The sequence below is a fragment of the Capra hircus genome, chromosome 24 (assembly GCF_001704415.2).
Source record: "Capra hircus breed San Clemente chromosome 24, ASM170441v1, whole genome shotgun sequence".
In the NCBI taxonomy this organism is placed as follows: Eukaryota; Metazoa; Chordata; class Mammalia; order Artiodactyla; family Bovidae; genus Capra; species Capra hircus.
Window position 1 is genome coordinate 32,744,120 of NC_030831.1, and position 24,812 is coordinate 32,768,931.

The 24,812-nt window shown below is 41.4% G+C and overlaps 1 protein-coding gene across 6 annotated transcripts in view; it reads left to right on the forward strand.

Annotated features, from left to right (window-relative positions):
* The window catches only part of OSBPL1A (oxysterol binding protein like 1A), a 220,225-nt gene that overhangs the window by 103,232 nt on the left and 92,181 nt on the right, over positions 1-24,812 (forward strand). The gene's annotated exons all lie outside the window — the stretch shown is intronic.

Genomic DNA, 24,812 nt, shown 5'->3' on the forward strand with positions numbered 1-24,812 from the left:
CAGTGGCTTTTAACTTTGTTTTGATTAGCGATTTTTGATTACTCATAGGCTTTCTTTGTAGCCTAAACCAGTGGAGAGTCACGTTCCGCAGCATTCATCGCGTGTGGCTAGTTGTTTTGTGTTTTTCTGTTGTGCGGGTGTTTTTTTTTCTTCCTGGATTTGGAGGGAGGATGGTACTGGGGAAGATGCCAGAGAAGAGCTTCTGCAGCTTTTGAGAGTTATTAAAGCTATTAAAAGTTTCTTAATTTTAATCAGGTTCAAAGACAGAACGAAGGCATTTCATTTAGAAGACATAGCATTGCTTAGCAGGAATCTTTTGCAGAAGAGAAAAATGCTTGAAATGCGTGTTGGTGGAGTAATGTGTAGGCTAGAATCTGGAGATCTAAATATAAATTTCCTTTTCAGTTTGAGGACACATCAGAGTTAATCTCCAGGCCAAATAATGTTTGGTTTTGACCCGGAAGCTATTGACTTTGGCAAGTTAGCTCAGCTTCAATTGAGTAGATATTTAATCTGATCATGAAGACCTGAGAGCTATTTTAGCCTTTGTCACAGTGCCACTTTTACTAGATTGTGGGCCTAATGGGATTTGTATCGCTGTGAGTATAATGGCAGAACTCTAGGCTTCCCTCTGTAGAAGTTCTTTAAACGTTAATTTCAGGGGATTTCTGTGATGGTGAAAGTGGCCCACATAATCTCCCTTCCCTTAGTTGTCCACTGTGCAGAATGGGGGGGGGGGTTAAAATGTTTATTAGGTTTTCCATATTAAATGCAAAAAAAAAAGCAAATGCATCTACTGATAATCAAGGTACTATATAAGTACAGTTCAAGCACATTTTAAAAATTGTATATAATTTGTAAGATAATTGTGCAGCATCCTATTTTAAGCTCTATGTATAGTTTATACTTTGTTATTTACATTTTCTTAAAAAGGACTGTGAGTTGTGATTACATAGTTATGACTGTTTATCAACTCCACGAAGATTGTAAGGAAATTCTAATTCCTTTAAAAAGTAGAAATTTAGAATTTTTATTCAGTCTGCATTATTCCTGGATTTTTAGCTTGTTGTGTATATAATCCAGAAGTATACTGCTGCAAACTAATCTCAGAAGCAGCTGGGACATAAATAAATGCCAAGTTTATGTACAATTAAGCCGGTTTTCATTTTGATAACTTTTGTGAACTTTTTGAACAGAAGTGCATAAGGTTTCTATTAGTGTGAAGTGTGTGGTTTGTGTGTATTAGCCTTGTGATGCTTGGTGTGATCCAAGACTTACCCTGATATGTTTTTGCATCTCACACTTATAACCTGCATACAGTTGTGTTTGTGTTGTTTGGTGCCATTTTCTTATCAGAGTGCGGTGCCTGACTTCTACTCTAGCTAAATAATTTTTGAATGAGTTATAGGTATACATAATTTTCCTCTCACTGTTAACTTCAGAGTGTTAAATATATAACCCCTGTACATCTTTATAATGATCCACGATGGATTTGATACCTGTTACTTTATGCAAAATCTTCTCTTTAGTTCAGTATTTACAGAATGTTTACCTTATAAGATAGTGCTGTACCAGTCTGTCTCCATAAAACTTAAGAGATTACTGCAAGAGCCAGATGACTAGGCTCTTAAGAGAAATCACAACATATCTAGTGGGGAAGAGAAAGGGATGAATTCCAGCAAACAGTTCATTAAGACTGGAGCAGAGGGGGATGAGTAAAGAGAAGTCAAGGCTAGATGAATAGAAGCAGAGTCTTCTTGAAAAACTTTGTAAAACATACCTGAAGACTTTGGATTATTTGGGGCAGTTAGAATCACTGAAAGATTTTAATCAGGGGAGAGATTTAATCAGATTTGTTCCTTATGAGAAGGATTAGAGGGCAGGCCTGAAAGCAGGGTGGCCAGGTGCAGAAATTCAAGAGAGAGATAATCAGAATCTGAGCCCAGCTGGTGGCTGTGGAAAGGAAGATACAGAGCAGAGAGGAGGAGGAGACTTTGCGATAAACAAGATGACTAGGAGCCGATCATAGATTGGATAAAAGGAATGAAGCAGGTGGAGTCAGATAACTTTAGACTCATGGGGTAAGTCATGGGCTAGAAGGAGTCTGACGTAGAGGGTTAGAGAATGAGTTCACCTTTGAACACGCTGACATGCAAATAAGATGCTCCTGACTAGTCCAGTAAAAACTTGGGAATCTTTAGATTGGGAGTCACCTGGGTTCAACATGGTGATCGAGGCTGAAGAAGTAAACATCACTTAGGAGAAGTGTCCCTTGAAATCAAAGGATTGAAGTCTACCTATGAAAGAGAGCCCGTGGAATGGACTGTGGAAAAGCAGCCTGAGAAGGCAGGGTCTTGACCAGGGAGCCCAGAGGACAGGAGGCGAGGAGACAACTCAGACTCATCTGAGTTGAGTCTCATCGCCTCTCATGTTAGATTTGGTAGCCAGGTGTCTTTGATGAGGGAAGTTTTCAAAGCAGGATAGCATGAAGCCTGGCTGCAGTGAGCGGAGGATTGAGTGGGGAGTAGAAAGTAAAAATGATGAAGATAGACTGGGATTCAGTCTCTGTAGACAGTCTGTGGATAATTACACTTTCGTTCCTTTCTTTCAGTCCTTCACCTCTTATTTATTTTTCTTCTTCCTGCCCTGGTAGGGCCTTCTAGACAATGTTGAAATAGAAGCCCAGATGGTAGGAATCTTTGTTCATGCATGGTAAGTTTTTTTTGGCCTCTAGGCATATGGGATTGAACCTGTCTCTCCTACTTTGGAAGCTCAGAGTCTTCACCACTGGACCACCAGGGAAGCCCCTGTCCCTAGTGTTTAAAAGGAATCTAATGATTCCCTGTTAAAAATATTTGGTGCATACCATTTATAAGATAAATGAAGTTCCCTCTCATTCTTATATTGCTGAGGGTTTTTTTAAATCATGAAAGGGTGTTAAACTTACCAAATGTTCATTTGTCAAGAGAATCGTGAGATTTTTCTTTTATTTGTTAAGATGGCAAGCTATATTTTTAGATTCTTTTTAGCAATAAACCTTCCTCATGTACCTGGAATAAACTTAATCTGGTCGTATGTATTATTTTCAACATTAGCCTCAAGTTCGTTTCTTTCGGTTTTTAGCATCTGTTTATAAGTGAGATTGGTTTGTAGTTTCCTTTTTTGTTCTGTCCTCATCAGGATTTAATATCAAGGTTACACTGGCCTCATATAATGAGTTCAGGAGTGTTCCCTTTTGCTGTTCTCTGAAAGAGTTGTATAAAATTGAAATGGTCTAGTTTTTAAAAATTTAGTGGAATTTTCTTATAAAACCAACTTTGTTAATTTTTGGACTGCTAATTAAATATATTTAATGGTTATAGTGCTATTTTAGTTTTCTGTTTCTCTTTGGGTCAATTTTGACACCTTATATATTTCAAGGAATTTTACCTTTTCCATTTAGATTTTGAAATGTGTGTTACATATTTCAAGGAATTTTACCTTTTCCATTAGGTTCTGAAATGTGTTATAAGGAAGTTCTTAATATCCTTTTATTGTCTTTTTCACCTATGTTATGTAATTATATATTCCCTTTTCTAATCTTTTGCCATTTTTTTCTAATATTTGGCCATTTCCAAATGAATTTTGCTCTCTTTGTAAGATCAGACTCATTAAGGCTTTGATTATATTTCAAAGAAATACCTAGCTTTTATCTAGCTCATCTTTTAAATTTCTGTAGTTATCTCCTTTGTCCTTGAGTATCTATACATTTATTCTCTGTCTCCTTAAAGTGGATGTGTTAAAAATTATTTTCCAGATTTCAAGTTGTATGTTTAATTCTAGTGTTTTCTAATTTAGTGAATATATCACGGTTAGCTTTATCCATTATTTTGATTATCTTAGGGATTTGAATGAAATATTTCCTAGACTTCATCATTCCAGACGAAGGGCTGCTAATGTATGTAGTCTAGTCGCTGAGTCATAGCTGGCTCTTTTGCCACCCCATGGGCTGTAGGTGCCAGGCTTTTCTGTCTGTGGGATTTCCCAGGCAAGAATGCGCCAGTGGGTTGCCATTTCCTCCTCCAGGGAATCTTCCTGACGGGGATCGAGCCACATCTCCTGCACTGGCAGGTGGATTCTTTACCACTGAGTCACCAAGGAAGCCTGTATGTAGAATAATGCCCTCCTAATATTTAAACCTGAAACTTCTAGAAGGTTTTGGTGACTTGTTTTTTTTTTTTTTTTTCCTCTTATCCAACTTTCCTTGTTTTCATCGCTTGGCATTTCTCTCCTCTTCCCCACCTCACTGGTCACTTTCTTCCTCTTTCCCTCTCACCGCCTCTTTTTTATCCCTAGATACTTTATGCAGTGGAAGAAGGATGACCGTCTTCCCTTCCCCTCTTCCCTACTTTTTTCTCTGTCTCCCGAGCTTTCTGCCCTCTGACCCCTACCCCACCTCCATACCCAGAGAATTTTTCCATTATCTGCTTCCACATAGTCTGTCTTGTTTCTTCCTGCTTAGAACCCTGGCTGCAGCGCAAAGGAGGAAGATGCCAGTAACTTGGGTCTAATTTCCTTTAGATGCTCAAAGGTTCATCATTCTGTATCTCATGATTTTTATTATTCCTTAGGCAGTTCAACTGACAGTAAGGTTAGGGAGAGGATAGGGTAGGCCTAGGGAGGTGGCCTAGATGGTGGAGTATGAGCTGCTGTTACTTAGAGTCCTGAAATGTGGTCTCCAGTGTTAGTGACTCAGGACCCCACATTCCTCCTGGGTAACAGGGTTATTGACATAGATCCCTTCTCTCTACTTCATGAGTTAGTGCGAGACTCAAATAAGATAAGCATAAACCTGTCGGTCCTGTGTAAGAGAGCCTTCTCATGCTTAATTTTCAGAAAAATGTCTTGAAAGGATTTTGTGCTCAATTCAGGGACAGAGAAGTGGCATAAAAGTGGTTTGTGGCCTGGGGTGTTGGATCAGAGAAACCCTGGTGGGAAGAAGCAGGTGGAGTGACCAGAGCTCAGCTGTGCTCAGCAATCCAGCAGGATTCATAGGGAGGCCTTCGTCCTCTGGGGCGGGGAGCTCACAGCCTCCCCGGCTGGAGACACGGGCGTGTTGTTACATGTGGCGGCCGGATCGTAAACTGCATCAATACCATCTGTTCCTTTACCTGTGGTTTTATTTGATGCATTCAGGACACTGTGCCTTTGTGAGGCACTTGAGAAGTTACCCTGCACTGAAAATGTTGATATGAGGGAGATTTTGTTGTTCTAGGGTCTAAACAGCTGCATTACAAATGAAGTTTGGGGATATAATTCTCCTTAATAAAATTTCTTAGAAATGATTTAAACTTTCAGTATTTTCTTCACTTATTTTTGTTACTTTATTTTGTGTTATGGATGAGTTGTTTAAAATCACCAATCCATAGGCTCAGTCTTAGATTGTAGAGTGTCTCCTCAGGTGCTATTAAGGTTTTATTGTGGGCTAAGGTAGATCCCAAGCTTCCCAGGTGGCTCAGTGGTGAAGAATCCACCTGCCAAGCAGGAGACTCTGGTTTGATCCCTGGGTCAGGGAGATTCTCTGGACTAGGAAATGGCAACCCACTCCAGTATACTTGCCTGGGAATTCCCATGGACAGAGGAGCCTGGCAGGCGACTGTCTTTGGGGTTGCAAGGAGTTGGACACAGCTTAGCGACCAAGCGACCACAAAGGTAGATGGGCAGTGTACAACAGAGAGGAAAGTAAAGACTCCTCTTCCACTGTGGTTCCTCCAAACAACAGAGTTTGAAATAACTGATACTGTCGATCTCTTCTCCTTCATTTTTACAGATGAGAGTAGGGTCTGCGGAGAGGGCTCGATACCTCCCCGAGTTTGTGTAGTTAGAAGGGGCTACTCTTAGAACCAGAACCAGGAATCTGCCTCTAATTGCTATGCTGAAGAGCAAGCCACTATATCACACACAGCTTGAATTAAGACAATTCACCTGTTACAGAGAAGACAGTTCACCTTGTTTCGAAGCTGAATTGGCCATTTCTAAGCTAATTTCTCAGCTCGACAAAAGGATACCAATTTTAAAAATAAGCAGATGGCCAAGAATATTGCAGTGTCTTCACATTTTGCACAGAATAGCTGTATTCCAGGTCTTCAACAGGAGACACTGTATCTTTTTGTGAAAATTTTGCTTGGTGTAGAGATCACATTTTTGGAATACATAGAATTTATCCATGTCTCTAAATATTGTAAATTTCATCCTAAAATTAAGCAAGGCTATCAGAATGCTACAGCCTGGGTTATATTTTCTTGATTTTCTGAGACAATGTCCCTTACTGAATTTTAAGTTGGAATTACCCCTTTGGTTTCTGTTGAGGGGACATTTCAAGAGCCGGAAGTGGCATTATTGGTTATTCTGCAAATACTCTTAATCCCCTTATATATTACACTGAATGAGAAATTAGAGCCAAGGGCAAAGAGGGAGTTGTTTTCCCTAAAGAACCAGGTTTTTTGTTTTTTTTTTTTCTTGTGGATTATTAAAAGGGCATAATTGTATTTCACTTTCTGGTGTGGCCTTAAGAGAATGCAGCCCCAAGTTTGTGACTTGTCCGCAGTGTCTGTGTAGGCGCCATTGCTTGTAGGTCCTACCCTAATCTGCGCCTGAAGTCATTCTGTTTTCATGGTTTAGAAGTCATGGATTACAGCATTCACTTGTGAACCGACTGGATGTGGCTGGGCCTCAGAGTGCATTCAGATACCATGATGGTAATTTGAGTATAAAGTAGTAAGTTCTAAGTAAATAGTTGTTAAAATGTTTGGAATAGATTTGTACTTAATAACTGTGGTTTTATCTTATGTGAAGAACATACACATTTTGATATTTAGTTGACTTTGTAATAGATCATTGCGAGAACCCAACTTGAACTGTATAATGGATGTTACCATGGGAGCCTTTTTTTTTCCACATTAATGCAAATCAAACTAGCTGTATATTTTTATTTGCAGAAAAAAGTTTAATTACTTTTATTTGTTGTAAAATTCACGTAGCATCAAATTTACCATCTTAACCGTTTATAAGTGTATAGTTCAGTGGTATTAAAGTACATTCATATTGTGGTGTAACCTTAACCACCATCTGTCTCCAAAACTCTTTTCATCTTCCTAAACTGAAAATCTATATCCATCAAACAATAACTCATCATTCTCCTCTCCTCCCAGCCCTTGGAAGTCATTATTTTACTTTTGTCTCTCTGAATTTGACTACTTTAGGAATCTCATATAAGTGGAGTCATACGTTATTTGTCTTTTTTTAACTGGCTTATCTCAGCATAATTCCTTAAAGGTCCATCCATGTTATAGCTTGTGTTAAAATGTCCTTTTTTTTTTTTTTTTAAAGGCTGAATAATATTGCATCATGTATATATACCACATTTTGTTTATCCACACATCCATCAGTATTGCATTTGGGTTGATTCAGCCTTTTGGCTGTTGTGAATAATGCTCCTGTGAACATGAGTGTACAGATATCTCTTTGTGTCTTTGCATTGAATTCTTTTTAGTGTATACTCAGAAGTGGAATTGCTGAATCATGTGGTCATTCTATTATTTAGTTTTTGAGGACTTACCATACTGATTTCCATAGTGGCTGTACCATTTTCCATTCCTACCAACAGTGTGCAAGGGTTCTAATTTCTCTGCATCTTCACCAACACCTTTTCTTTTCTGGGTTTTGTTTTTGTTCTTATGGTAGCCATCCTATTGGGTTAAAAAAAAAAAGAATTTTTTATAAGTGGAATGATTCCTGTTTTCTATCCAAATATTAACCCCATGGTTGCCAGACTCTCTCTTCTTACATTGGTTCATAATTGCCCTTCAGAGCAGTAGGCTTCCTCTTGTCAAACCATTCAGAAGTTGCCCTGGGTGACATGTGGTGAAGGATGCATGCACGCTCTCAATTCTTTTTCCTCCAGCCAGTAAAAAACAGCCACACAAACCAGGGATGATTCTTAAGGTTTCCATGGACTTTAGACTTTTGGTTTAAGTCCATGTATGTGTATTCTACTTTAATAGTATCTTTCTGTACTTTAGATACTAAATGTTGATGATTTGTATTTCGGAAGATAATTGCTCAGTTGAAAAGAATTTTGTCTGCATAGGAAAATGAAAGCGAAGATATGTTTGAATCATGGAAGATATAAAAGAGACAAGGAAGCTGATACACAGTTGACCCTTGAACACCGTGGGTTTAAATTGCATGGATTCCCATTATTTTCTAATAGAAAATACTACATGGTCTAATAGTACTACATGGTCTGTAGTTGGTAGAATCAGCAGATGTGAAAGAATCTTGGATATGGAAAGCAGATTATAAGTAACAGTGGATTAACCCCTGCATTGTGCAAGGATTGGCTGTACTTGAGAAAAGTCAGGCCTACCTTCAGTTGTGCAAGGGAAGTAATCAAGTAAATGTAATCAAGTAACATTTGTTACTCAAGACCAGAGCATGGTAATTCTAAAGTGTTAGAATTGGACTGGGAATTTAACATATTCTGTAGTGAAATTATTATTATTTAATATTTAGCCATATTTAGTAATACAGAATTTCTATAAACTCTGAAGTCAAAGAAATATTTTAAAAATAAGATGGAAACTTGGGAAAATGTAACCACAAAATTATAGAAAGGGATCTTAGAGGCTATCTAATTTTCCTCCCTTTGCAAGAATCTCATCTCCAACTTCCTGCCAGTGAGATGGTACTTTTACACGCCATGTAAACACTGCCACTGAGGGGCATACAGGTGGTGGGTGCCAGTGGTTACAGGCTTGGAGCCTCAGTCAAACAGACCTGGGTTTGAGCCGGGCTCCATCATTTACTGGTTCTGCGATCCTTGGCGGGTCATGTCATCTCAGTGAGCTTGAGTTGCCTCATAATTAATGAAACGTACTTCATAGGATTGTGGGAGGGTCACATGAGGTAGTGCACCAAGTATTTATTGCCACCACCTCCGACACGCGGAAGACATACCTAGAGGTTGGCTCCTGCTCTTCTGGGTGCTACTACTGCTGTTACACATGGATAATCTTCTAGGGCCACCCATTCCACTGTAGGGAAATGATGAATTCTAGGAAGTTAAAAAATTAAGATGAGGTTTTCCTTTTCTCTTTTCCTTTTTAAATTCATGGTTTCAAATCTGCGCTCTGCGACTTTTTCACAGAAAAGTAAAAGGGTTTGTCGTCGTTCAGGCCCTCCATCGTGTCTGGCTCTTCGCGACCCCATGGACTGTAGCCCGGCAGGCTCCTCTGTCCGTGGAATTTTCTAGGCAAGAATACTGGAGCTGGTTACCATTTCCTACTCCAGCGGCATCTTCCTGACCTAGGGATCGAACCCTAGTCTCCTGCAATCTCCTCAGAGATTCTTTACCTCTGAGCCACCAGGGAAGCCCTGAAAAGGAACTACTTCTCTTGACAGTTCCTCTGGTATTTGGAGCATCCTGTACATTCCTCCTTTCCCCACCCCAGACATCTCCAAGTTCCTTCCGCAGTTACTCGTGTGTCAGCCTTTCCAGACCCTTCCTTCTTACTCTTCACGGAGCCCCTGCGGGTACTGTCTTGAAAACATGTCCCCCAGAAATGAGCCTGGCACGGGTCCCGCACGATGCCCTGTGGGGTGAGGCTGCCTCTCCGGCCTCTCCTTTGCTGCCGTCTCACCCAGCTCACTTTGTTCAGAGGACAGTGGCCTCCTGTTGTGCCGCAGACTCACTGGTGAGCCCCTTGCTACCTCGGACCTGCTGCTCCTCCCCTCCCGGAGCACTCTTCCCTGACGCCTGCCTGCCTCTCCCTCACCCCGGTCGCCCGGTGAGTCCTCTGGACACCCTGGCTCCCGGGGCTGCCTCCCCTCTCCCGCCTTTATTTTGTCCTTAGCGTTTCCACCGCTCAACACACCGTGTGTTTCCCGCCTTCACCTGTTTGTCTCCCCACGGTAGACCGGAAGCTGTGTGCGCGCAGGTACTTTAGTCCACTGTGTTCCCTGCCGATGCCCACAGCCTGGAATGCCTGGCATGGTGTAGGTGGTGGATGAATGTTTGTGGCCTGACAGCACAGTGCGAGCGAGAATCGACTTCCCTCTCCTTAAAAGCTGGACTGTACTCTGCTGGGAAGGGGTGCTTGGGCGCCCCCGGTTCAGTCATGGCTCATTTTTTCTTTTGGAAAAAAAAAAAAAAAATCAGGGAAAAGATTTAAGTGCACTTGAAGTAGGGAAAATTAAAATCCATGTTCATTGTTGTAAGACTTTGAAAATTTTTCCAGTCACTTTGATTGGTTAATCAACATTTTATATAGAATCTTACTTGCTCATAAGGTTTTTGTTTTGCAAAAATCAATATTGGTCATTAAAACAAGAATGTGTATTCTTTAAATGTAACTAAACAGAGCTTTCCAAGTAGTGGGTTTAAGAGTCATGATCTTGTCAACCCTTCCACTGGGCAGAACCCTACACCAGGTGCTTGGTCTCTGCTGTGTGTCAGTTCAGTTCAGTCACTCAGTTGTGTCCGACTCTTTGCGACCATGTGAATCGCAGCACGCCAGGCCTCCCTGCTGCTGCTAAGTCGCTTCAGTCGTGTCCGACTCTGTGCGACCCCATAGACAGCAGCCCACCAGGCTCCGCTGTCCCTGGGATTCTCCAGGCAAGAACACTGGAGTGGGTTGCCATTTCCTTGTCCAATGCATGAAAGCGAAAAGTGAAAGTGAAGTCACTGAGTCGTGTCCAACTCTCAGTGACCCCATGGACTGCAGCCCACCAGGCTCCTCCGTCCATGGGATTTTCCAGGCAAGAGGACTGTCCATCACCAACTCCTGGAATTCACCCAAACTCATGTCCATTGAGTTGGTGATGCCATCCAGCCATCTCATCCTCTGTCGTCCCCTTCTCCTCTTGCACTCAATCCCTCCCAGCATCAGAGTCTTTTCCAATGAGTCAACTCTTCGCATGAGGTGGCCAAAGTATTGATGCTTTAGCATCAGTCCTTCCAAAGAGCACCCAGGACTGATCTCCTTTAGGATGGACTGGTTGGATCTCCGTGCAGTCCAAATGACTCTGAAGAGTCTTCTCCAGCACCACAGTTCAAAAGCATCAATTCTTCAGCCCTCAGCTTTCTTCACAGTCCAACTCTCAAACCATAGCCTTGACTAGATGGTCCTTTGTTGGCAAAGTAATGTCTCTGCTTTTGAATATGCTATCCAGGTTGGTCATAACTTTCCTTCCAAGGAGCAAGCTTCTTTTAATTTCATGGCTGCAGTGATTCTGGAGCCCAAAAAAATAAAGTCTGACACTGTTTCCCTATCTGTTTCCCATGGACTTGCAAAACTTGGGAAGCAGTGCTTTAAGACACTTGATTCATTAAAAACAAGTTGTTCATTTTTAATTGGAGGATAATTGCTTTACAGTATTGTGTTCGTTTCTGCCATACATCAGCATAAATCTGCCATAGGTGCCCCCTGGCTCTTGAACCTCCCATCCCATCCCTCTCCTCTAGATTGTCACAGAGCACAGGTTTGAGCTCCCTGAGTCATAGAGCACATTCCCACTGGGTATCTATTTTACTTAACTCATTATTGACTGGGGGATTTTTGCAGAAACTGACCCCTGTGGCTGGCGATTTGTTTTGTAAATAAATACTGAATAGTCTCCAGACAATAAAGTCTGTGTAACAAAAGACATATTGTAAGTAATACATCTCTGGTCAGTAATGTGTTAAAATGTTTTCTTCAGATGGAGTTAAAACCTATTTAGTTGTGATTCCAATGTATCATCCCTTCCACCCCCAATTTGAGAACCATGAAAACTACTCGTCAAAGCAGAATAAACCATCAAAATTCTGTGGACTTAATGGTGTTCAGCATGTATGTAGAAAGGTATTTCCGGAGACAGAGCTGAAGGCATTAGAAACAGGGAGTCAGCGATGGTGGTGTGGCCTTGCAGTGGATTAGTCCTCAGCAGTGAAAAGGACAGAACTGCTCATACCTGCAGCAACATGAGTGACTTTGAAATTCTACTGAGCAAAAGAAGCCACACACAAGGAGTACACTGTGCATAATTCCATTTACTTGAAGTTCAAGAGCAGACAACTCTATTGCCTGAGTTAGAGGAATCCGAGCAGTGGTTGCCAGAACTGGACCTGGGAAGAACAGGGAGAGTGACTGTAAAGGGGGGCAGGGACCCCAGGGAAGGAGCAAAGAGAAATGGTCTATATCTTCATAGTGGTGCTGGTTACATAGGGTATTCGTTTGTGACTATTCACTGAACTGTGCATTTAAAATTTGATTTTTCATTGCATGTAAGTAATCTCTCAAAGTTCATTTAAAAAATTAAGAGTCAATAGGGTGTTTCTTCTCCTATTTATAACTTTTTCTGTTTTCATCAACAGAACTCTCAACTACAGAGCCCTGGAATAAGATCTAACAATAAGAACTGTTTAGATTAGGATTTAACTTCTTCGCCTTTAAAAATGATTGTTTACCTCTGGTGGCATATCTTTAAAAAGAGAAATGCATTTCAAGGATACATAAGATATATAAATCTGTGGTGAGTGATTATATAAGAGTAAGCTATTTTTAGGTAGAAGCTTTGCAGCCATGGTGAAGCAAAAGTGTGCTTAACAGAATCTCAGATTGGGTTCCTATAGTAGATGGCTAAGAGAGCCTTGCACACTGCACTATTGGAGAATACCTTATAAGTAAGCATCATTTTGTGTTTGATGCAAATACAGATTTTTTCATATTTGTGAATCTGATGCAAAAGTTTGCAAACATCACTTCATAAATAGATACACATAAAGATATTTTGCTTATTGTGAAATTATGAGATACACAAAAGACATAAAAAATTCTGTAAAGTGTAGGCAAGAATATAAACACTAGAACCTGGCAACTACTGGCAGGAAGTTTTGATTGGTCTTGGTCCGTTCATTGGCAAATAACACAAATACAGTATACAGTGCAGTTTAATATCCTTCATTGTCTTCCATAGTATCAGAGTATTTTTCTTTGTCATACATATTCTTTGCAGTATGTAAGAAATGTATTTTAAATTCCCATTGCCACTAAGTGAGCGGTCTTTTCGCTATGCCCTTGTTAAATATGCTCAATTTTTAGCTGTATTGAGGTGTAATTGACGTACAATAAATCGCACACATTTAAAGTGTAGTTTAGTGAGCTTTGATGGCATGTTAACATTGTAAAACCATCATCACTTTCAGAATTAGGAATAATTGTGTTACTCCCCAAAGTTTATTCCTGCCTTAGTAGTACCTCACCCTCTTTCCTGTTCACAGGCAGCTGTTGGTTAGCTTTCTGTCCCTAATTAATTAGTGCTCAGTAGGCACATCCTAGAATTTTACGTATGTGGACTCATACCTTTGTGGGTGTGGTGGAAGTTCAGCTTCTTTAATTATCTGCAGATCCATCTGAGTTGTTGCTCATGGCAATAGTTCATTCTTTTTCATTGCTGAGCAGTGCTCGACTTTATGGACGTACCACAGTTCATTCACCTCTTGATGGACGTTTGAATTGTGTCCAGGTGTTGGCTACTGCACATCTTTGTGTGGGCATACCCTTTCATAACGTCTTAAGTGAATACCTAGGAGCAAGTAGAATGGCTGGATCATGTAGGAAATGCATCTTTGTGGGGGCTTTTTTGAGTTTTTAATTTTTAGAAAGTTACAGCATTTATGTAGCATAAAATTAACTATTTTGAGCACAAGATTCAGTGGCATTTGGTAATTCACAGTGTTGTACAACTGTCACTCAAAACATTTTTATCACTTCAAAATAGAACCCTGAGGATGAGATGAGATGGAGAGAAGAGTGGGAGGGAGGTTCAAGAGGCAGGGGACATATGTATACCTCTGAGTGATTCATGTTGTTGTTTGGCAGAAACCAACACGTTGTAAAGTAATCATTCTCCAATTAAAACAAAAACAGAAACCCTGTACCCATTAAGCGGTCACTCCCCATCCCCAGTCCTGCCCCCAGCCCATGAAAATGACTAATCTGTGTTTGTCTATGTGGATCTGCTGGTTTGGGGCATTTCCTGGAAATGAAATCATTCAACGTGTGACCCTTAGTGTTGCTTCTGCAGCCTGTTTTCGGGCATCGTGTGCACTGTAGCGTGTATCAGGACTTTCTCACTTACGGTGGGATAGTTTTCCATTGTATGTGTGTAACACATCTTATTCCTACATCCATTTATGGATATTTGAGTTGTTTTTACCTTTTGGCTATTGTGAATAGTGTTCCTCTGAACATTTTTACACAAGTATTCGTTTGGACACATTTCAGTTCTTTCGAGTATATGCCTAAGAGTGAATTTTCTGGGTCATATGGTAATTCTATGTTTAGCTTTTTCAAGGAACCACTGCAGTGTTTTCCACAGTATCTGCTCCATCTTACGTTCCCACCAGCAGGGCACAGAGATTCTATTTTTCCACATCTTTGCTAACACTTACTTTCCTGGTGGGTGTAAAATGATAACCTCATTGTTATGATTTGCATTCTTCTAATGACTAAAGATATTGAGCCTCTTTTCTTATGCTTGTTGGCCACTTGTATATGTTTGGAGAAAAGTCTGTTCAAGTTCTTTGCTCATTTTAAAATTGGGTGGTTGTGTAAAAACCTTTGGTCAAAATAACTGCTTCATCAGGATATTACATTTATATATATATATATACACTTTTTCCATAAAACATTTTTATTTAATTATTATTGAAAATATATCTTCTTTGATACATTTTCCCCTTAGAGGTTCATTTAAAAAAAACCAAAAACCTAATTCTTGTAGTTCATTACTCTGACATGGTTTAGCCAAGACATGTTCAAAGCAGCTGTAATTTTCTATAGAGCAAATATCCCACACTAAATTGTTTTTCTAAATATCTTCAGCAGTTTTTTCTATCTTACAGCAGTATTTTCTGACAAAGGAATATATCTGAATTTTTCATCACATTGTTCTTTGTCTGCTGTTTTTTGTACTTTGAGAATAAGTGTTTTCTCAAGTGATGTAGCTTTTTGTCTTTTCTATTAAAAACCATTAAAAGACTGCTAAATATTTGATTACATTTAGTGAAGAAATTTAAAGCCTAAAACTTCTGTATGTCTTGTGACTGTAAATAAACCTCCTCAGATTTCTTCAGTGGTATCTTCACCTGCTGGATGCTCAGATTTTAAGTGATAAAAATGTCACGACTTCACGTGTTTCTTAGTTTGTATCTCAAGAGATAATGCATGCATACGTGCTCAGTTGCATCTGTTTCTGCGACCTTCTAGACTGTAGCCCACTAAGCGGCTCTGTCCATGGGATTTCCCAGGTAAAAATACTGGGATGAGTTACCATTCCCTTCTTCAGGGCATCTTCCCGACCCAGGGATCGAAAGAAAAAAAGTGAAGTTGCTCAGTCATGTCCGACTCTTTGCAGCCCTATGGACTGTAGCCCACCAGGCTCCTCCATCCATGGAATTTTCCAGGCAAGAGTACTGGCGTGGGTTGCCATTTCCTTCTCCAGGGGATCTTCCTGACCCAGGGATTGAACCTAGGTCTCCTGCATTGCAGGCAGACGCTTTACCGACTGAGGCATCAGGGAAGCCCAGGGATTGAACTGAGACTCTTAACATCTCCGGCATTGGCAGGCAGGTTTTTTACCACAAGTGCCACCAACAACCCATAAATAGACGGTGACCTGCACACATCCAGATTTCTATACATGTATCTACGTACATCCATATTTCATATAGTCTCCTGGAGAGCTGGCTTATTGTCATCTGATTGTATGTGCCCTGTTTTGTTTTTTGACCAGGGTAGCTGGCAAAGAGCTCCCGCCGGCAGTAGAAGCCTTTGCTCTATTCTCTTTGCTCCTTTCGTTACCATCATTAGTATTGTCTTCAGTCTGGCGTTCTTTTTGGCATGGTCTTGATGCTGTGGTTGTATTTTGTGACTTAACTAAATCTAGATAATGCAGTCCATAATCCTTGTAACCACGCTCTCATGAAGTGCGGTGTGCGTCACGATACCCTGAAAGCTGGCGCTTTGGTCAGCCTCTGAGGGGGGTCACCACTCTTCCCTGAAGTTACTGGGCATCCTGCACTTGACCCTTGACCAGGTGATCCGTGGAGGTGCGTGTGATGGCACTGTTGTCAGTCTGTCTATATCGTATCTGTATATGTAACATACGGTCTAGCATTTTTTACAAAAGTAAATATAAAAGACTTTCTAATATTTGTATGTCTCATGGATAAACACACTCCGCTTTGGAGACTGTAAGGGAAAGCAAATAAAGAACCATTGAAAAGCTTAACAGTAATGCTGAGTTTGCATTTTAAATAGGTGTACTGGGCAGGAGTGTGAAGCGGCTTTTTCTCCTTCCAGACTATAAACTATCCAAGGATTCACCAATCTCTTCTTCTACTTTGTATCCCTAGCCCTACCTTGAAATATAGTAGTACGTGCCCAGCAAATATTTTTTAACTAAATTGAAATTCTCCTGAGTTGGCAATTCTTCTTTTAAAATTAATCTTCTGGCGGCACTGGTTCTTCCTTGCTGTGCACGGGCTTTCTCTAGTTGCCTTGAGTTGGGGCTACTCTTTAGTTGGGGTGTGCAGGCTTCTCACTGCGGTGGCTTCTCTTGCTGTGGAGCACAGACTCGAGGTGCATGGGCTTCGGTGGTTGCAGCATGTGGGCTCAGTAGTTGTGGCTTGCAGACTTAAAGTTGCCTCGTGAATGTGGAATCTTCCTGGACCAGGGATTGAACCCAGGTCCCCTGCATTGCAAGGCAGGTTCTTAACCACTGGACTACCAGCGAAGCCCCTAAACTGGCAATTCTTATCCAGAAGCCGCATTAGAATACTTAGTGGTGCTTTTGAAAAAACACTACATGGCAGTTTCAAGTGTTGGGGGTTGTTCCAAATACCAAATTCTAGTTAGGAGGAAGGAAACAGATAAGCAAGCAGAAAATAGGACTGTGCCCTTCCCTTTAAGGAGACCCGGTGAATTCCTTAAATTACTTCCATCTTTGCCAGAACTTAGTCATGTGGCCACAGCTGCCAGAAAGACTGAGCAATAGAGTTTAAGATGGTGTTCGTTTTTGTTCAGTCACTAAGCCATGTCTGATTCTTTGTGACCCTGTGGACTACAGCACGCCAGGCTTTCCTGACCTCCACTATCTCCTGGAGTTTGCTCAAACTCAGGTCCGCTGAGTTGGTGATGCCATCCAACCATCTCATCTTCTGCTGCCCTCTTCTCTTGCCCTCAATCTTTCCCAGCGTCAGGGTCTTTTCCAACAAGTTGGCTCTTTGTAGCAGGTGGCCAAAGAGTTGGAGCTTCAGCAACAGCCCTTCCAATGAATATTCAGGGCTGATTTCCTTTAGGATTGACTGACATTGTTAATTAACCATGTTTCAACATAAAATAAAAAAATTTTTAAGAAGATGCAGGGCAGTGAGTTCAGCTAACAAAGTGGGTTTCTTACTAAGGAAGAAGAGGACACTAGATATTGGGAGGAATCACAGTACATGGACCTTGTTCATTTTTTAAGTCTTGAGGCAGTAGGTTGGGGCTGAAACTGGGCCTTCTGATAAAAAAACCAAGCCAGCTCTACAGCTGCTCTAGGTACACTCTTCATAGTGGAGAGTCTTGGCTCTAAGCAGGTTAGGAACAGAAGAGATCTTTAAAAAAAATGAAACCCTTCTCCTGGAGGGTGTGATTGCAGTCAGGTTCCTAGTCTATGTAACAATCTCACCATTTTATAGTGATATCATTCCTGACAGGAGTCCAAGGGATGGTTTTATAACAAGTGCTTTGCTGTGGTCCAGGCAGCTCTGCTTGCCCTCCCTCATCTGTCTGGCCCATCAGTATAGTAATCCCATCTACCCAGAAATGTGAGGCCCTCTGGCAGTCATGTATGGATGTGAGAGTTGGGCCGTAAAGAAGGCTGAGTGCTAAAGAATTGATGCTTTCAAACTGGTACACTAGAAGACTCTTGAGAGTCCCTTGGACTGCAAGGAGATCAAACCAGTCAGTCCTAAAGGCAGTCAGCCCTTGTACATTCATTGGAAGGATTGATACTGAAGCTCCAATACTTTGGCCTCCTGATGTAAAGAGCTGACTCATTGAAAAAGACCTTGATGCTGGGAAAGATAGAAGGCCCAAGAAGAGGCAGCAGAAGATGACATGGTTGGATGGCACCACCGACTCAATGGACATGAGTTTGAGCAAACTCTGGGAGACAGTGAAGGACGGGGAAGCCTGGTGTGCTGCAGTCCATGGGGTTGCAAAGAATTAGACATGACTGAGAGACTGAACTCTTGGTCGTGAATTGCTGTCAACAGTGTTATTGGGTATTTTGGTTATTGGCAATGCCATGGGTTGGAAAGCTTACAGGATTCCAAGTTAAAAGATGTTGGTTTCAGTTTTACTTAAACTTGATGATCTTCAGTTTAAACATATATGCATTCCTCATAGTGTTGTTAGGAAGATTTAATGAACTCTAACAGTGTGTAAAAGTGCCTTTTGAAAACTAAAATGCTATGCATGTACTTTATCAGTTGTAGACACAGTAACAGCCCTGTGTAAGCAGAACCATTGTTTACACAAATGCTTATGAAGTCCTTTTTTTTCTTTTTTTGGCTAGGTGAACTCTTATACTGAAGTTAAGAATACACAGATTTTAAGAGACATGTTTGCTCACTTAAATGATTGGTTCTGGAATAAACTGTGAAAAATAATACTTGTTAATACTGGTTAAAGAGATTTTATGATAAAAGTCGTTTTGCATTGCGTCAGTCCCCATCTATTTCTCCTGTTACTGCACTCCCGAATTTTCTTCGTTTTAAAATGCTATTTCAGCAGTTAACTGTTGAGCATGTCATAGGCAACCCATTCTGGGCACTTAGGGAATACACTCATGAACAGCTATTTAATGGAGAATTTAAGAGACATGGTTAAAAGAATAGGCCTTTTAAAATTCCTGAACTTTTATTGAGTAGGTTGATTTGGAATTTTACCATTTTCATAGAGCCAGCAATGATTTTTGACATTACACTGAATTTGTTTGCAGTGTGTTTAATACATGCCATTACATGGCAGTTTAACATCCTGTTCTGTAATTTACATGATACGTGAAAACCTTTTGAAATTTTTAATGCACTATAATTAGAATAATTTGGAGATTATACATTGATGTGGTGCTTTTAGGAATGTAATTCTGTAAGTGCTAACTTCTAGAATGTAAAATGTTAGTTATGGAAAGTACTGGTTATTGTAGTTCCTTATGTGACTGTTACAGTATCAACTGACTCAGCTTTGCAATTGAAAGAGAAAATTACTATGAGATCTTACTTGTACCGAGTTATTTTAAATGCCAGAACTATTGAGCAAGGGAGTGAAGTTCATGTGTATTGAATCTGCTGTTGGTGGCATACCATGGAAGTGAATGGTACTTTTCTTTCAGAAGACATTTTTCTTTTTTGCTTCTTCTCTAAAAAAAAAAACAAACATGTAAAACGCCAACTTAGACGTATTGTCATTTGTCTGTAGCGTTATTCTCCCATTGGTTTTATTTTTATGAGAGGTTATTTTTAAGTCAATCTGACAAAAATAACTATCAGATATTCTGGGTTTATATTAATTCAAGTATCTTAAGCCTTTGCTTTTAAAACTCATCTATTTACTACATTGCTTGAGTGACTAGTTACTGGGCTCTGTCCTACATGTAGGACTACACAGTTATTGCACAATTCCTCCTTGATTTGAAATGTCTGAAGATACATTTGAGAGTAATGGATTTAACAGATGATTAGCAATTACTAAGCTCCACTGCAGTCATTTTACTTAGAGCTTTATCAGTAAGTCAACAAGCAGATAACACCCTCTCCTTCATTCCCAAGACAGAGCTGAAGGGCAAAGAAGTATAGAGGCAATTCCCAGCAGAGTTTCCTTTCCTGTTGGCTGGAGCCAGATTGAGGAACACGGTAGTGCTAGTAAGAACGGAGCATGTAACAGTGCCAGGAACAAGCCATGGTCTCCTGTAAGCAAAGGGAAAATGCTGGAACAGCTGCTTTGTGTTGGGTTGACCAGATGAGTGTGAATGAGGCTTTGGAGGGCCTTGGATCTGATCTCCTTTGAAATCTCAGGGTGCACTTTTCAATGCTGTGTGTAAGGCATATACTGGGACCTACTGGTTGAAGACCTCTTTGTTTCCTGTTCTCTTCAGTTCTTACGTGCACCAAGACAAAAGGAACCACTAAAAGAACACTTGGTTACACATACCTACCTATCTGCATCTGGACGCATGCTGTGTAGTCTCTTAGTCATTCCCAACTCTTTTACGACCTCATGGGCCATACCCCACCAGGCTCCTCTGTCTGTGGGATTTCCCAGGCCAGAATACTGGAGTGGGTTGCCATTTCCTCCTTCAGGGGATCTTCCCAACCCAGGGGTCAAACCTGCATCTCCTGCATTGCAGGTGGATTCTTTGCTGCTGAACCACTGAGGAAACCTGCATCTGGACACATACATGCTGCTTTTTTCTTCTCCAGCTAAGGATGAGCTGTCCTGCCTTAGCGAAGGCCAGTTGTACTCGTATGGATTAGATCCCATCCTTTTTTTGCAAACTCAGAAGCCTTATTCCAGCAGTTCTCTCCTTTGACTCCTATATCATTAATTTCCCCTTTGTTGAATCTTTCCCATAGATGTAGAAACATGCTGGCATATATTTCATAATAAAGCCTTATTGACCCTCACCCCCTTTCAGCAATTGCCCCAATTCTCTCCTTTCCTTTCTAGCAGAAAGAATGGGCCGTACTTGCCCTTTCCAAGTCCCCTCTCATTTCTTCTGACCCAGTCCTGTGAAGCCTTTGTCTTCAGCGTTCTCTCACTGTTCTGCTAAACCTGTCCTTGTCAAGGTCACCGTTGACTTCCTCATCATCAAATCTAGAGGGCTTTTCTTAGTCCTCATGTTATTTGATCTGTCATCAGTGTTCAACATAATCACTTGTTTCCCCTTCTAGTACTTTGTTTAGGCTTCTAGAATTAGCACACACCCCTGAGTTTTCTTCACTCAACCCACCACCTTCCGCCTTTTTTTGTCTGTTTCCTTTGCTGGTTCTTTCTTGTGTCTCCCACCAGAGGGAAAGCTCAGTCCTTAGATTTCTTCCTGTGCCTGTCTCACTTTCTCCCTTAGTGATTCTATCTAGTTTTACAGCTTAAAACATAATCTATTTGTGAAGGACTCTCAGATTGTATCTCCAGCCTGGAATTTGACCCTGAAGACCTGCTTCCCTGGTGGCTCAGCTGGTAAAGCGTCTGCGTGCAATGCAGGAGACCTAGGTTCGATCCCTGGGTCAGGAAGATCCCCTGGAGAAGGAAATGGCAATCCACTCCAGTACTCTTGCCTGGAAAATTCCATGGATGAGGAGCCTGTGGGTTACAGTCCATGGGGCCGCAGAGAGTCGGACACAACTGATCAATTTCACTTTCTTTCACTTATCTACATGACATCTGCCCTTGAACGCCTGATGATACCACCCACTTACCATGTATGAGTTCCTGCTTGTTCCAGGTCCTTCCTGTAGTCTTCCTGCGTTGGGTCAAGATGACTCTCTCTTTAACTATGGAGTCATCCTTGACCCTGTCTCACATCCCATAGACCTGCCTTCAGAATACATGCAGAATCTGACTACTTCTCATCACCTCCATCGCTGTTATCCATCTCTTACTGGGATTGTCCCAGTAGCCTTTTAAAGATCTTTTTAATTCTAAGCTTGCCCTCCCCTCCAGGTCTCTTATTCAGCTTTTATCAAAGAGATTGTGTTAAGATGTAAATCAAGTAACATTACTTCTCTGCTCAAAGCTGTCCAGTGGCTCCTCATGTCAGTCAGAGTCAAAGCCAGGGTTCTCACATTGATCTGTAAGATCTATTGTCTTCCTGGGTAGCTCAGCTGGTAAAGAATCCTCCTGCAATGCAGGAGACCCCGGTTCGATTCCTGGGTCCGGAAGATCCACTGGAGAAGGAATAGGCTACCCACTCCAGTGTTCTTGGGCTTCCCTGGTGGCTCAGATGGCAAAGAATCCACCTGCAATGCAAGAGACCTGGGTTCGATCCCTGGGTTGGGAAGTTCTCCTGGAGATGGGATAGGCTACCCACTCCAGTATTGATGCCTGGAGAATCCCCATGGACAGAGGAGCCTGGTGGGTTACAGTCTGTGGGGTTGCAAAGAGTCAGACACGACTGAGCAACTAAGCACAGCACAGCAAGCTCTGTGCAGTCCCCCTCCCCTCCCCACACCTTCTTCCATATACTCCCTCATCTGAATTTCTTCCCATCAGACAAATCTGCTTGGCTGCTGATACTTCTTTATTTTTAAATGTCTTTCTTTATTTTTAAATGTCTTTCTTAGTAAGAGGAGAACTGGGGCAGGGGGAGAGGGGGAAAGGGCTTGAGAAACATAAAAAAATTTGTGCAGTTGGAGAGGCATTGGTGAGATAGCGTAGAAGCAGGGCATGAAAGTCAATGAAAATGCTAAAATCTAATGTGTGTGAGGGCACTTTGTAAATCTGTAAAACAAAGTGCGTGTCTACCATCCAGTCTTGAAGATGTATTTCCATACTTGATGGTGCCTGGGACATGAGATCAAATCTTACTTTTCCTGGGCTGAGAGCATGATTCAGCCTAGCTATGAACCTAGATAACCTCTGCTTGAGTTCACATGAGAGCGCTGTGCCTCCCACCTCCAGCAACGCTGTCATCTTCTACAAGCAGAAGAGCCTTTGTCGTCGTCGTTCAGTTAAGTCATGTCCGGCTTGTGACCTCATGGACTATAGCCCACCAGGCTCCTCTGTCCATGGGATTTCCCAGGTAAGAATGTTGGAGTGAGTTGCCATTTCCTACTCAAGGGGATCTTCCCGACCCAGAGATCGAACCTGTGTCTTCTACATTGGCAGGTGGGGTTTTTTTGTTTGTTTGTTTTTTACCACTGAACCTCTAAGGAAACCCGGCAGAACCCTTACCCAGCTGTAAAGGACCAGACCCACTTTTCAACAGCAATGTGGCAACAACAGAGAAAAGTCAGCATATCATTGGTCCTCTAACCACAGAAATAAGTCTTAATGTAATTCTTATCTAAGAGGTAAAATTAGATGTTTTTGTATTTAAGATGTATTTCAGTCTGAAGCCAGTATGTTCTGTTATAGCTGTACATCCAGTGATAAGAAATGAGAAAGGCTGATGCTGAAAAAAGAAGAGCTCAATAAAGGACAGAAATGGTATAGACCTAACAGAAGCAGAAGATATTAAGAAGAGGTGGCAGGAATGGACAGAAAAACTGTACAAAAAAGATCTTCATGACCCAGATAATCACAATGGTGTGATCACTCATCTAGAGCCAGACATCTTGGAATGTGAAGTCAAGTGGGCCTTAGAAAGCATCACTACGAACAAAGCTAGTGGAGGTGATGGAATTCCAGTGGAGCTATTTCAAATCCTGGAAGATGATGCTGTGAAAGTGCTACACTCAATATGCCAGCAAATGTGGAAAACTCAGCAGTAGCCACAGGACTGGAAAAGGTCAGTTTTCATTCCAATCCCAAAGAAAGGCAATGCCAAAGAATGCTCAAACTACCGCACAATTGCACTCATCTCGCACACTAGTAAAGTAATGCTCAAAAATTCAGCAATACATGAACCGTGAACTTCCAGATGTTCAAGCTGGGTTTAGATAAGGCAGAGGAACCAGAGATCAAATGCCAACATCCGCTGGATCATGGAAAAAGCAAGAGAGTTCCAGAAAAACATCTATTTCTGGTTTATTGCCTATGCCAAAGCCTTTGACTGTGTGGATCACAAGAAACTGTGGAAAATTCTGACAGAGATGGGAATATCAGACCACCTGACCTGCCTCTTGAGAAACCTGTGTGCAGGTCAGGAAGCAACAGTTAGAACTGGACATGGAACAACAGACTGGTTCCAAATAGGAAAAGGAGTATGTCAGGGCTGTATATTGTCACCCTGCTTATTTAACTTATATGCAGAGTGCATCATAGAAATGCTGGGCTGGAGGAAGCACAGGCTGGAATCAAGATTGCTGGGAGAAATATCAATAACCTCAGATATGCAGGTGACACCACCCTTATGGCAGAAAGTGAAGAAGAACTAAAGAGCCTCTTGGTGAAGGTGAAAGAGGAGAGTGAAAAAGTTGACTTAAAGCTCAACATATAGAAAACGAAGATCATGGCATCTGGTCCCATCACTTCATGGCAAATAGATGGGGAAACAGTGGCTGACTATTTTTCTGGGCTCCAAGATCACAGATGGTGATTGCAGCCATGAACTTAAAAGACGCTTACTCCTTGGAAGAAAAGTTATGACCAACCTAGATAGCATGTTCAAAAGCAGAGACATTACTTTTTCAACAAAGGTCTGTCTAGTCAAGGCTGTGGCTTTTCCAGTAGTCATGTATGGATGTGAGAGTTGGACTGTGAAGAAGGCTGAGCACTGAAGAATTGATGGTTTTGAACTGTGGTGTTGGAGAAGACTCTTGAGAGTCCCTTGGACTGCAAGGAGATCCAACCAGTCCATCCTAGAGGAAATCAGTCCTGAATATTCATTGGAAGGACTGATGCTGAAGCTGAAACTCCAATACTTTGGCCAGCTGATGAGAAGAGCTGACTCATTTGAAAAGACCCTGATGCTGGGAAAGATTGAGGGCAGGAGGAGAAGGGGATGACAGAGGATGAGATGCTTGGATGGCATCACCGACTCGATGAACATGGGTTTGGGTGAACTCTGGGAGTTGGTGATGG